This window comes from Typopeltis vanoorti, chromosome 11, assembly GCF_054136105.1.
Source record: "Typopeltis vanoorti isolate ZY-2024b chromosome 11, IOZ_Tvanoo_1.0, whole genome shotgun sequence".
Classification (NCBI taxonomy): Eukaryota; Metazoa; Arthropoda; class Arachnida; order Uropygi; family Thelyphonidae; genus Typopeltis; species Typopeltis vanoorti.
Window position 1 is genome coordinate 8902281 of NC_143559.1, and position 14061 is coordinate 8916341.

Genomic DNA, 14061 nt, shown 5'->3' on the forward strand with positions numbered 1-14061 from the left:
GAACTGCGAAAGTCTTTAGCCTCATTGGTCCATTTCAGGAGAAAACAGTCCAATGGTAACAGTATATGAAGAGGCGGATCTGTCGCACATCGCAAATAACCATTCGTTAAAGTCAACCACTAGTACGGCAATGAAAATGCCAATGTCGGTTTGGTGTTTTCCGCCTATGCCATATACTTATCTGTCAATCAACAAAACATTGCCATATTTTTAAGTGCTATTGCTGCGATACGCAGCAATAGCACTTCCAAACGGTACTGAGTACGTGCACCTATGCCGAAGGACGCCAACAGTCAGACGGCATCGGCAAGTGCACCGAGAAGGAGGGATCATGAGCCTCAAGGAAGTCGGAAAGTTAAAGACAAAACTCCGTCGCTAAGGACGCGAACATATACACGTATGATCGCGACACCCATCAGGGTCATCATCCCGACCGTCTAAATCTTACTCTTCTTATGTTAATATTATTATGATTGCTCACTGCATAATATTATTTAAGTTTCTTATTATCATCATATTTTCTCCTTTTTATTTTATATATATATACATATTTATTTATTTATTTATTTAATTACTAAAGATAGCAAGATATATAATATTCGGTTATCATCCTCATCCGAAGGAAGCAAAACATTGCGATATATTCCGTAAATGATATACACGTCCACGTTACTTGTAAATAAAAGTTAATGACTTCGTTTTACTTGCCATGATATGTCTTACGTGTATGTATGTATAAAGCAATTAATAATAACGGGAAGAAGGGCCACTACCCAGACCCACTTCGATCTCTCTTTAGGTGTCATCAGTGGGATCAGGACACATGATATCTACAAGGGTTGAACTAATGCAAAATGTTTTAATAGTCTTCCTATACTGCGAATGCCATCATCTCGATCTATATATAGGATGAGGGATTCCTAAAAGAGTAATTTCAGTATGTCTGATTGATGCCCAAGTCATTGGAGTTCTTGTTTTTGAGAATATTAATAAGCGATTCTTGCTTGGCCGAATTTAGCACAGCAGAGTTAGTGACTCGGTCCTTCCAACTGCATCCCAGGATTAATCTCTGACATGAAGTTCCAAAGGAGTTAATCGGGTGGTATTGAAATATTTAAAAAATTCAATATTAGTTCGATAACAGCGCCCTCTAACGACATAATGTCCAAACAAGGCAGAAAGCACTGTACTATGTATTGCTGGTTTCTTTAACAACCTCTGCGTTAAATTATGTGCCATATAACGAAATACACTTAAATACACTCAAATAGCTTCATCTGATAGCGTTTGTGTGTGTAAAACACGAAAATAACGTTTCCGTGAAATTTTGCATAAAGTGAATTTTTTTGTGTTTTTTAGGCAAAATCTGCTTATTTTTACTCTTGCAGCACCAATACGCTGAAACTCGCTGGAAAATGATTCCAGCGATAACAAATTTTTATGTAGGCATAGGGCATTGATATGTATCAAACACTGCTAATAAGAACTTAATCGGTTGATATCGAAATTTTAAAAAAATTCCACATTAGTTCGATAACAGCGCCCTGTATTCAATTTTCATCCTTGTACAGAGTCATGTTTGTGTTACTCATTTATTAAAAATTTCCTGAAGGTAGATGACCCGCAAGGTACAAAAATAGCGTCTATCATTTAGCGTGAGGGTGACGCTCAAGGTAGATCGGCTGGCGACTGCGCTCTACCTTGAGCATCATCGTCCCTAACTAGGGAACATGAACCTGTAGGGTGTGGAGTCAGTTCAACCTTCAGGTTCATCGTCCCTAACGAGGGAACATGAACCTGAAGGGTGTGCATTCAATTCAACCTTCAGGGTCACCTTCCAAACAAGAAAGCACTGTACTATGTATTGCTGGTTCCTATAACAACCTCGGCGTTAAATTACGTGAAATATAACGAAATATACTTAAATACACTCAAATAGCTTCATCTTATAGCGATTGTGTGTGTAAAATACGAAAATAACGTTTCTGTGAAATTTTGCAAAAAGTGAATTTTTTCGTGTTTTTTAGTCAAACCTGCTTGTTTTCACTCTTATAGCACGAATACGTTGATACTCGCTGGAAAATGATTCGAGCGATATGTAACTTTTTATATGGGAATAGGGCATTGATATGTATCAAACTGTGCTAATAAGAACTTAATCGGTTGATATGGAAATTTTAAAAAAAATTCAACATTAGTTCGATAACTGCGCCCTCTAACGACATAATATCCAAAAGAAGGAAGAGAGCACTGTACTATATATTGCTGGTTTCTTTTACAACCTCTGCGTTAAATTATGTGCCATATAACGAAATACATTTAAATACACTCAAATAGCTTCATCTGATAGCGTTTGTGTGTGTAAACACGAAAATAACGTTTCCGTGAAATTTTGCAAAAAGTGAATTTTTTTGTGTTTTTTAGTGAAAACCTGCTTGTTTTCACTCTTACAGCAGGAATACGCTGATACTCGCTGGAAAATGATTCGAGGGATATGTAACTTTTTATATAGACATAGGGCAATGATATCTATCAAACTGCGCTAATAAGAACTTAATCGGGTGATATGCAAATTTTTAAAAATTCAACATTAGTTCGATAACAGCGCCCTCTAACGATATAATGTCCAAACAAGGCAGAAAGCACTGTGCTATGTGTTACAGGTTTCTTTAACAAACTCTGCGTTAAATTATGTGTCATATATCGAAATACAATTAAATACACTCAAATAGCTTCATCTGATAGCGATTGTGTGTGTAAAACACGAAAATAACGTTTCCGTGAAATTTTGCAAAAATTGAATTTTTTCGTGTTTTTTAGTCAAAATCTGCTTGTTTTCACTCTTACAGCACGAATACGCTGATACTCGCTGGAAAGTGATTCCAGCGAAATCAAACTTTTTATATAGGCATAGGGCATTGATATTTATCAAACTCTGCTAATAAGAACTTAATCGGATGATATGGAAATTTTTTAAAAAATCAACATTAGTTCGATAACTGCGCCCTGTATTCAATTTTCATACTTGTACATAGTCATGTTTGTGTTACTCATTTATTGTGTTACTCATTTATTATTTCCTGAAGGTAGATGACCCTCAAGGTACAAAAATAGCGACTTTCATTTAGAGGGAGGGTGATGCTCAAGGTAGATCGGCTGGCGAATTCGTTCTACCTTGAGCTTCATCATCCCTAACTAGGGAACATGAACCTGAAGGGTGTTAAGTCAGTTCAACCTTCAGATTCATCCTCCCTAACGAGGGAACATGAACCTGAAGGGTGTGGATTCAGTTCAACCTTCAGGGTCACCTTCCAAACAAGAAAGCACTGTACTATGTATTGCTGTTTTCATTAATAACCTCTGCGTTAAATTATGTGCCATATAACGAAATACAATTAAATTCACTCAAATAGCTTCATCTGATAGCGTTTGTGTGTGTAAAACACGAAAAAACGTTTCCGTGAAATTTTGCAAAAAGTGAATTTTTTCGTGTTTTTTAGTCAAAATCTGCTTGTTTTCACTCTTACAGCACGAATACGCTGATACTCGCTGGAAAATGATTCGAGCGATATGTAACTTTTTATATAGGCATAGGGCAATGATAACTATCAAATTTCACTAATAAGAACTTATTTAGGTGACATGCAAATTTTTAAAAAATTCAACATTAGTTCGATAACAGCGCCCTGTATTCAATTTTCATCCATGTAAATAGTCATGTTTGTGTTACTCATTTATTAAATATTTCCTGAAGGTAGATGACCCTCAAGGAACAAAAATAACGACTTTCATTTTGAGGGAGGGTGATGCTCAAGGTAGATCGGCTGGCGACCTCGTTCTACCTTGAGCATCATCGTCCCTAACTAGGGAACATGAACCTGAAGGGTGTGGAGTCAGTTCATCCTTCAGGTTCATCCTCCATAACGAGGGAACATGAACCTGAAGGGTGTGGATTCAGTTCAACCTTCAGGGTCACCTTCCAAACAAGAAAGCACTGTACTATGTATTGCTGGTTTCATTAATAAACTCTGCGTTAAATTATGTGCCATATAAAGAAACACAATTAAATACACTCAAATAGCTTCATCTGATAGCGTTTGTGTGTGTAAAACACGAAAATAACGTTTCCGTGAAATTTTGCAAAAATTGAATTTTTTCGTGTTTTTTAGTCAAAATCTGCTTGTTTTCACTCTTACAGCAACAATACGCTGATACTCGCTGGAAAATGATTACAGCGATATCAAACTTTTTATATAGGCATAGGACATTGATATGTATCAAACTCTGCTAATAAGAACTTAATCGGATGATTTGGAAATTTTTAAAAAATTCAAAATTAGTTCGATAACAGCGCCCTGTATTCAATTTTCATACTTGTACATAGTCATGTTTATGTTACTCATTTATTAAATATTTCCTGAAGGTAGATGACCCTCAAGGTACAAAAATAGCGACTTTCATTTAGAGGGAGGGTGGTGCTCAAGGTAGATCGGCTGGCGATTTCGTTCTACCTTGAGCATCATCATCCCTAATTAGGGAACATGAACCTGAAGGGTGTGAAGTCAGTTCAACCTTCAAGATCATCCTCCCTAACGAGGGATCATGAACCTGAAGGGTGTGGATTCATTTCAACCTTCAGGATCACCTTCCAAACAAGAAAGCACTGTACTATGTATTGCTGGTTTCATTAATAACCTCTGCGTTAAATTATGTGCCATATAACGAAATACACTTAAATACACTCAAATAGCTTCATCTGATAGCGTATGTGTGTGTAAAACACGGAAATAACGTTTCCGTGAAATTTTGCAAAAAGTGAATTTTTTCGTGTTTTTTAGTCAAACCTGCTTGTTTTCACTCTAATAGCACGAATACGCTGATACTCGCTGGAAAATGATTCGAGGGATATGTCACGTTTTATATAGACATAGGGCAGTGATATCTATGAATCTGCGCTAATAAGAACTTAATCGGTTGATATGCAAATTTTTAAAAAATTCAACATTAGTTCGATAACAGCGCCCTCTAACGACATAATGTCCAAACAAGGCAGAAAGCACTGTGCTATGTGTTACAGGTTTCTTTAACAAACTCTGAGTTAAATTATGTGCCATATAACGAAATACAATTAAATACATTGAAATAGCTTCATCTGAGAGCGTTTGTGTGTGTAAAACACGAAAATAACGTTTCCGTGAAATTTTGCAAAAAGTGAATTTTTTCTTGTTTTTTAGTGAAAATCTGCTTGTTTTCACTCTTACAGCACGAATACGCTGATACTCGCTGGAAAATGATTCCAGCGATATCAAACTTTTTGTATAGGCATAGGGCATTGATATTTATCAAACTCTGCTAATAAGAACTTAATCCGATGATATGGACATTTTTAAAAAATTCAACATTAGTTCGATAACAGCGCCCTGTATTCAATTTTCATCCTTGTACATAGTCATGTTTGAGTTACTCATTTATTAAATATTTCCTGAAGGAAGATTACCCTCAAGGTACAAAAATAACGACTTTCATTTAGAGGGAGGGTAATGCTCAAGGTAGATCGGCTGGCGACTTCGTTCTACCTTGAGCATCATCGTCCCTAACTAGGGAACATGAACCTGAAGGGTGTGGAGTCAGTTCAACCTTCAGTTTCATCCTCCATAACGAGGGAACATGAACCTGAAGGGTGTGGATTCATTTCAACCTTCAGGGTCACCTTCCAAACAAGAAAGCACTGTACTATGTATTGCTGGTTTCATTAATAACCTCTGCATTACATTATGTGCCATATAACAAAATACACTTAAATACACTCAAATAGCTTCATCTGATAGCGTTTGTGTGTGTAAAACACGAAAATAACGTTTCAGCGAAATTTTGCAAAAAGTGAATTTTTTCGTGTGTTTTAGTCAAAACCTGCTTGTTTTCACTCTTACAGCACGAATACGCTGATACTCTCTGGAAAATGATTCGAGCGATGTGTAACTTTTTATATAGGCATAGGGCAATGATATCTATCAAACTGCGCTAATAAGAACTTAATCAGGTGATACGCAAATGTTTAAAAAATTCAACATTAGTTCGATAACAGCGCCCTCTAACGACATAATGTCCAAACAAGGCAGAAAGCACTGTACTATGTATTGCTGGTTTCTTTAACATCCTCTGCGTTAAAGTATGTGCCATATAACGAAATACACTTAAATACACTCAAATAGCTTCTTCTGATAGCGTTTGTGTGTGTAAAACACGAAAATAACGTTTCCGTGAAATTTTGCAAAAAAGTGAATTTTTTCGTGTTTTTTAGTCAAAATCTGCTTGTTTCACTCTTACAGCAACAATACGCTGATACTCGCTGGAAAATGATTCCAGCGATATCCAACTTTTTATATAGGCATATGGCATTGATATGTATCAAACTCTGCTAATAAGAAATTAATTGGATGATTGGAAATTTAAAAAAAATCAAAATTAGTTCGATAACAGCGCCCTGTATTCAATTTTCATACTTGTACATAGTCGTATATGGGTTACTCATTTATTAAATATTTCCTGAAGGTAGATGGCCCTCAAGGTAGAAAAATAACGACTTTCATTTAGAGGGAGGGTGATGCTCAAGGTAAATCGGCTGGCGACTTCGTTCTACCTTGAGCATCATCATCCCTAACTAGGGAACATGAACCTGAAGGGTGTGAAGTCAGTTCAACCTTCAGGATCATCCTCCCTAACGAGGGAACATGAACCTGAAGGGTGTGGATTCAGTTCAATCTTCAGGATCACCTTCCAAACAAGAAAGCACTATTCTATGTATTGCTGGTTTCATTAATAACCTCTGCGTTAAATTATGTGCCATATAACGAAATACGCTTAAATACACTGAAACAGCTTCACCTGATAGCGTTTGTGTGTGTAAAACACGAAAATAACGTTTCCGTGAAATTTTGCAATGTGAATTTTTTCGTGTTTTTTAGTCAAAATCTGCTTGTTTTCACTCTTACAGCACCAATCGCTGATACTAGCTGGAAAATCATTTCAGCGATATTAAACTTTTTATATAGGAATAGGGCATTGATGTGTATCAAACTGTGCTAATAAGAACTTAATCGTTTGATACGGAAATTTAAAAAAAATCAACATTTGTTCTATAACAGCGCCCTGTATTCTATTTTCATCCTTTTACATAGTCATGTTTGAGTTACTATTTATTAAATATTTCCTGAAGGTAGATGACCCTCAAGGTACAAAAATAGCGACTTTCATTTAGAGGGAGTGTGATGATCAAGGTAGATTGGCTGGCGAATTCGTTCTACCTTGAGCATCTTCGTCCCAAACTAGGGAACATGAACCTGAAGGGTGTGGAGTCAGTTCAACCTTCAGGTTCATCCTCCCTAACGAGGGAACATGAAACTGAAGGGTGTGGATTCAGTCCAACCTTCAGGGTCACCTTCCAAACAAGAAAGCACTGTACCATGTATTGCTGGTTTCATTAATAACCTCTGCGTTAAATTATGTGCCATATAACGAAATACACTTAAATACACTCAAATAGCTTCATCTGATAGCGTTTGTGTGTGAAAATAACGTTTCCGTGAAATTTTGCAAAGTGAATTTTTTCGTGTTTTTTAGTCAAAACTGCTTGTTTTCACTCTTGCAGCACGAATACGCTGATACTCTCTGGAAAATGATTCGACCGATATGTAACTTTTTGTATAGGCATAGGGCAGTGATATCTAACACTGCGCTAATAAGAACTTAATCGATTGATATGCGAATTTTTAAAAAATTCAACATTAGTTCGATAACAGCGCCCTCTAACGACATAATGTCCAAAGAAGGCAGAAAGCACTGCGCTATGTGTTACAGATTTCTTTAACAACCTCTGCGTTAAATTATGTGCCATATAACGAAATACGATTAAATACACTCAAATAGCTTCATCTGATAGCGTTTGTGTGAGTAAAACACGAAAATAGCGTTTCCGTGAAATTTTGCAAAAAGTGAATTTTTTCTTTTTTTTTAGTCAAAATCTGGTTGTTTTCATTCTTACAGCAACAATACGCTGATACTCGCTGGAAAATGATTCTAGCGATATCAAACTTTTTATATTGGCATACGGCATTTATATGTATCAAACTCTGCAAATAAGTACTTAATCGGATGATATGGAAATTTTTAAAAAAATCTACATTAGTTCGATAACAGCGCCCTGTATTCAATTTTCATACTTGTACATAGTCATGTTTGTGTTACTCATTTATATTTCCTGAAGGTAGATGACCCTCAAGGTACAAAAATAGAGACTTTCATTTAGAGGGATGGTGATGCTCAAGGTAGATTGGCTGGCGATTTCGTTCTACCTTGAGCTTCATCATCCATAACTAGGGAACATGAACCTGAAGGGTGTGAAGTCAGTTCAACCTTCAGGTTCATCATCCCTGACGTGGGAACATGAACCTGAAGGGTGTGGATTCAGTTCAACCTTCAGGGTCAACTTCCAAACAAGAAAGCACTGTACTATGTATTGCTGGTTTCATTAATAACCTCTGCGTTAAATTATGTGCCATATAAAGAAATACACTTAAATACACTCAAGTAGCTTCATCTGATAGCGTTTGTGTGTGTAAAACACGAAAATAACGTTTCAGTGAAATTTTGCAAAAAGTGAATTTTTTCGTGTTTTTTAGTCAAAATCTGCTTGTTTTCACTCTCACAGAACCAATACGCTGATACTCGCTGGAAAATGATTGCAGCGATATCAAACTTTTTATATTGGCATAGGGCATTGATATGTATCAAATTGTGCTAATAAGAACTTAATCGGCTGATATGGAAATTTTAAAAAAAATCAACATTAGTTCGATATCAGCGCCCTGTTCAATTTTCTTCCTTGTACATAGTCATGTTTGTGTTACTCATTTATTAAATATTTCCAGAAGTTAGATGACCCTCAAGGTACAAAAATAGCGACTTTCATTTAGAGGGAGGGTGATGCTCAAGGTAGATCGGCTGGCGAATTCATTCTACCTTGAGCATCATCGTACCTAACTAGGGAACATGAACCTGAAGGGTGTGGAGTCAGTTCAACCTTCAGGTTCATCCTCCCAAACGAGGGAACATGAACCTGAAGGGTGTGGATTCAGTTCAACCTTCAGTGTCACCTTCCAAACAATAAAGCACTGTACTATGTATTGATGGTTTCATTATTAATCTCTGCGTTAAATTATGTGCCATATAACGAAATACACTTAAATTCACTCAAATAGCTTCATCTGATAGCGCTTGTGTGTGTAAAACACGAAAATAACGTTTCCGTGAAATTTTGCAAAAAGTGAATTTTTTTCGTCTTTTTTAGTCAAATCTGCTTGTTTTCACTCTTACAGCACGAATACGCTGATACTCGCTGGAAAATGATTCGAGCGATATGTAACTTTTTATGTAGGCATAGGGCAGTGATATCTATCAAACTGCGCTAATAGGAACTTAATCGGGTGATATGCAAATTTTTAAAAAATTCAACATTAGTTCGATAACAGCGCCCTCTAACGACACAATGTCGAAACAAGGTAGAAAGTACTGTGCTATGTGTTACAGATTTCTTTAACAACCTCTGCGTTAAATTATGTGCCATATAACGAAATACAATTAAATACACTTAAATAGCTTCATCTGATAGCGTTTGTGTGAGTAAAACACGAAAATATGGTTTCCGTGAATTTTTGCAAAATGAATTTTTTCGTGTTTTTAATCAAAATCTGCTTGTTTTCATTCTTACAGCAACTATACGCTGATACTCGCTTTAAAATGCTTCCAGCGATATCAAACTTTTTATATAGCCATAGGGCATTGATATGTATCAAATTCTGCTAATAAGAACTTAATCGGATTATATGGAAATTTTTAAAAAAATCAAAATTAGTTCGATAACAGCGCACTGTATTCAATTTTCATACTTGTACATAGTCATGTTTGTGTTACTTATTCATTAAATATTTCCTGAAGGTAGATGATCCTCAAGGTACAAAATAGCGACTTTCCTTTAGAGGGAGGGTGAGGCTCAAGGTAGATGGGCTGGCGAATTCGTTCTACCTTGAGCATCATCGTCCCTAACTAGGGAACATGAACCTGAAGGGTGTGGAGTCAGTTCAACCTTCAGGTTGATCCACCCTAACGAGGGAACATGAACCTGAAGGGTGTGGATTCAGATCAACTTTCAGGGTCACCTTCCAAACAAGAAAGCACTGTACTATGTATTGCTGGTTTCATTTAATAACCTCTGCGTTAAATTATGTGCCATATAAGGAAATACATTTAAATACACTCAAATAGCTTCATCTGATAGCGTTTGTGTGTGTAAAACAGGAAAATAACGTTTCCGTGAAATTTTGCAAAAAGTGAATTTTTTTCGTGTTTTTTAGTCATAACCTGCTTGTTTTCACTCTAACAGCACGAATACGCTGATACTCGCTGGAAAATGATTATAGGGATATGTTACTTTTTATATAGGCATAGGGCAGTGATATCTATCAAACTGCGCTAATAAGAACTTAATCGGGCGATATGCAAATTTTTAAAAAATTCAACATTAGTTCGATAACAGCGCCATCTAACGACATAATATCCAAACAAGGCAGAAAGCACTGCGCTATGTGTTACAGATTTCTTTAACAACCTCTGCGTTAAATTATTTGCCATATAACGAAATACAATTAAATACACTCAAATAGCTTCATCTGATAGCGTTTGTGTGAATAAAACACGAAAATAGCGTTTCCGTGAAATTTTGCAAAATGAATTTTTTCGTGTTTTTTAGTCAAAATCTGCTTGTTTTCACTATTACAGCACCAATGCGCTCATAATCGCTGGAAAATGATTCGAGCGATATGTAACTTTTTATATAGGCATAGCGAAAGGATATCTATCAAACTGCGCTAACAAGAACTTAATTGGGTGATATGCAAATTTTTAAAAAATTCAACATTAGTTCGATAACAGCGCCCTCTAAGGACATAATGTCCAAACATGGTAGAAAGCACTGTACTCTGCATTGCTGGTTTCTTTAACAACCTATGCGTTAAATTATGTGCCATATAACGAAATACACTTAAATACACTTAAATAGCTTCATCTGATAGCGTTTGTGTGTGTAAAACACGAATATAACTTTTCCGTTAAATTTTCCAAAAAGTGAATTTTTTCGTGTTTTTTAGTCAAAATCTCCTTGTTTTCACTCTTACAGCACCAATACGCTGATACTCGCTGGAAAATCATTTCAGCGATATCAAACTTTTTTTATATAGGCATAGGGCATTGATACGTATTAAACTGTGCTAATAAGAAATTAATCCGTTGATATGGGAATTTAAAAAAAATCAACATTAATTCAATAACAGCGCCCTTTATTAAATTTTCATCCTTGTACATAGTCATGTTTGTATTACTCATTTATTAAATATTTCCTGAAGGTAGATGACCCACAAGGTGCAAAAATAACGACTTTCATTTAGAGGGAGGGTGATGCTCAAGCTAGATCGGCTGGCTACTTCGTTCTACCTTGAGCATCATCGTTCCTAACTAGGGAACATGAACCTGAAGGGTGTGGATTCAGTTCAACCTTCAGTGTCACCTTCCAAACAAGAAAGCACTGTACTATGTATTGCTGGTTTCATTAATAACCTCTGCGTTAAATTATGTGCCATATAATGAAATACACTTAAATACACTCAAATAGCTTCATCTGATAGCGTTTGTATGTGTAAAACACTAAAATAACGTTTCCGTGAAATTTTGCAAAAAGTGAATTTTTTCGTGTTTTTTAGTCAAAACCTGCTTGTTTTCACTCTAACAGCACGAATACGCTGATACTCGCTGGAAAATGATTCCAGCGATATGTAACTTTTTATATAGGCATAGGGCAATGATATGTATCAAACTGCGCTAATAAGAACTTAATCGGTGATATGCAAATTTTTTAAAAATTCAACATTAGTTCGATAACAGCGCCCTCTAACGATATAATATCCAAACAAGGCAGAAAGCACTGTACTATGTATTGCTGGTTTCTTTAACAAACTCTGCGTTAAATTATGTGCCATATAACGAAATACATTTAAATACACTCAAATAGCTTCATCTGATAGCGTTTGTATGTGTAAAGCACGAAAATAACGTTTCCATGAAATTTTGAAAAAGTGAATTTTTTCGTGTTTTTTAGACAAAATCTGCTTGTTTTCATTCTTACAGCACCAATACGCTGATATTCGCTGGGAAATGATTCCAGCGATATGTAACTTTTTATGTAGGCATAGAGCAGTGATATCTATCAAACTGCGCTAATAAGAACTTAATCGGGTGATATGCAAATTTTTAAAAAATTCAAAATTAGTTCGATAACAGCGCCCTGTATTCAATTTTCATTTTTGTACATAGTCATGTTTGTGTTACTCATTATTAAATGTTTCCTGAAGGTAGATGACCCTCAAGGTACAAAAATTGCGACTTTCATTTTCAGGGAGGGTGATGCTCAAGGTAGATCGGCTGGCGAATTCGTTCTACCTTGAGAATCATCGTCCCTAACTAGGGAAGGTGAACCTGAAGGGTGTCGATTCAGTTCAAACTTCACTGTCACCTTCCAAACAAGAAAGCACTGAACTATGTATTGCTGGTTTCATTAATAACCTCTGCGTAAAATTATGTGCCATATAACGAAATACACTTAAATACACTCAAATAGCTTCATCTGATAGTGTTTGTGTGTGTAAAACACGAAAATAACGTTTCCGTGAAATTTTGCAAAATTAATTTTTTTCGTGTTTTTTAGTCAAAACCTGCTTGTTTTCACTCTAACAGCACGAAAACGCTGATACTCGCTGAAAATGATTCGAGCGATATTAATTTTTATATAGGCATAAGGCAGTGATAGCTATCAAACTGCGCTAATAAGAATTTAATCGGGTGATATGCAAATTTTTAAAAAATTCAACATTAGTTCGATAATAGCGCCCTCTAACGACATAATATTCAAACAAGGCAGAAAGCACTGTGCTATGTGTTGCAGGTTTCTTTAACAAACTCTGCGTTAAATTATGTGCCATATAACGAAATACATTTAAATACACTCAAATAGCTTCTTCTGATAGCGTTTGTGTGTGTAAAAGACGAAAATAACGTTTCCGTGAAATTTTGAAAAATTGAATTTTTTCGTGTTTCTTAGTCAAAATCTGCTTGTTTTCATTCGTACAGCACGAATACGCTGATACTCGCTGGAAAATGATTCCAGCGATATGTAACTTTTTATGTAGGCATAGGGCAGTGATATCTATCAAACTGCGCTAACAATAACTTAATCGGATGATATGGAAATTTTTAAAAAAATCAAAATTAGTTCGATAACAGCGTCCTGTATTCAATTTTCATCCTTATACATAGTCATGTTTCTGTTACTCATTTATTAAATATTTTCTGAAGGTAGATGGCCCTCAAGGTACAAAAATAGCGAATTTCCTTTAGAGGGAGGGTGATGCTCAAGGTAAATCGGCTGTCGAATTCGTTCTACCAGGAGCATCATCGTCCCTAACTAGGGAACATGAAACTGAAGGGTGTGGAATCAGTTCAACCTTCAGGTTCATCCTCCCTAACGAGGGAACATGAACCTGAAGGGTGTGGATTCAGTTCAACCTTCAGGGTCACATTCCAAACAAGAAAGCACTGTACTATGTATTGCTGGTTTCATTAATAACCTCTGCGTTAAATTATGTGCCATATAAGGAAATACATTTAAATACACTCAAATAGCTTCATCTGATAGCGTTTGTGTGTGTAAAACACGAAAATGACCTTTCCGTGAAATTATGCAAAAAGTGAATTTTTTCGTGTTTTTTAGTCGAAATCTGCTTGTTTTCACTCTAACAGCACGAATACGCTGATACTCGCTGGAAACTGATTCGAGCGATATGTAACTTTTTATATAGGCATAGGGCAATGACATCTAACAAACTGCGCTAATAAGAACTTACTCGGGTGATATGCAAATTTTTAAAAAATTCAACATTAGTTCGATAACAGCGCCCT